Here is a 1,571-nt window from a genome sequence, read left to right as displayed (position 1 = left end):
AGCTTTGTTTGTGTGGGCCAGACACCCGTGTCTCCTGATCTGTTTTGTGGTTTCTTTTTTACTTTTCTCTGCTCCCCTTCCTGCTCAAGCCTGACCTTTCACTTGCATTCCCCACTCAGATTAATGCCCTTTCTGCTGTTCCCCACAGCTTCTTTTATGAATTATGAAAGACTGGCCTGTGTAGATTTTGAACTAAGAAAACATTATGCATAAAATGTAATAAAGTAAAATTACATTTTATTAAAATCCTCCAATTTTAGCATTTTCATGGACATCATTGAGGATTATAATTCTACTGTCCCTGTGCCTTGTCTGGAAAATGAGAAACTGATAAGAACAGATACTACACTTAATCTTAGCCTAAAGGCCGAGAAACTCATGTCATTTTGATTTCCAATGTGTTGAGATACTCTTTTTTTTCCAACTTTATTGAGGAATAATTGAAAAATATCATGGTTTGTATTTACAGTGTACAACATGATGATTGATATACATGTGCATTGTGGAATGATTACCAAGATCAAGATAATTAATACATCCAGATGCTCTCTTTCAGTAAAAAGTCAAATGGCTTTTTTCAAGAGTAGCTGTGTAAGAATTTTCTTTCTTTTCTTTCTCTTATTTTTTTTTTAAAGATTTATTTATTTATCTGAGAGAGAGAGAGTGTGAGCGAGTGGGGGACCGGGCAGAGGGAGAGGGAGAGAGAATCCACAAGCAGACTCCCCACTGATCATGGAGCCCAACGTGGGGCTTGATCCCAGGACCCTGAGATCATGACCTGAGCCAAAATCAAGAGTTGGACACCCAACCGACTGAGTCACCCAGGTGCCCCCTCTTTTTCTCTCTCTTTTTTTAATTAAGTTTTTAATTTTAATTTCAGTATAGTTAACATTCAGTGCTATATTTCTTTCAGGTGTACAATATAGTGATTCAACAATCCCATACATGACTCAGTGCTCATCATAAGTGTACTCTTTAATCCCCATCACCTATTTCACCCATCCAACCACCCACCTCCCCTCTGATAGCCGTCAGTTTGTTCTCTGTAGTTAAGAGTCTGTCCCTGGGTGGCTCAGTTGATTAATAGACTGACTCTTGATTTTGGCTCAGGTCATGATCTCGGGGTCATGAGATCAAGGGCTGTGTTGGGCTGCTTGCTGAGCATGGAGTCTGCTTAAGATTCTTTTTCTCCCTTTACCTTTGCCACTCCTCCCTCCCCCATCCACGTGCTCTCTCTCTTAAAAAAAAAAAAAAAGAGTCTGTTTCTTGGTTTGTATCACTCTTTTTTTGCCTTTGTTCATTTGTTTTGTTTCTTAAATACCACATATGAATGATGTGTAAGAATTTTCTAATCCTTATGGAGTTGTTCAAAAGCTTAGCTATTTAATACTTTGTTATGTTGTAAATTACTAATATTGATTTCATATAACAGAATCCTCTTTACCATGTTTCGTTTTATGCTCATTCTATAATATATTACAATATAATATATTATAAATATATAAACATACACATATTTTTTCCCAGGGACAAAAATGATGGCAAAGCGTCCCCTTTTATGTTTCTAACAA

The 1,571-nt window shown here is 37.0% G+C and overlaps 1 pseudogene; it reads right to left on the bottom strand.

Moving 5' to 3' along the window:
• Window positions 1–203: 203 nt before the first annotated feature.
• Window positions 204–379, bottom strand: LOC123325466 (annotated as a pseudogene).
• Window positions 380–1,571: the final 1,192 nt, after the last annotated feature.

The sequence above is a fragment of the Neomonachus schauinslandi genome, chromosome 7, assembly GCF_002201575.2.
Source record: "Neomonachus schauinslandi chromosome 7, ASM220157v2, whole genome shotgun sequence".
In the NCBI taxonomy this organism is placed as follows: domain Eukaryota; kingdom Metazoa; phylum Chordata; class Mammalia; order Carnivora; family Phocidae; genus Neomonachus; species Neomonachus schauinslandi.
This window is presented reverse-complemented; position numbering and strand designations above follow the sequence as displayed.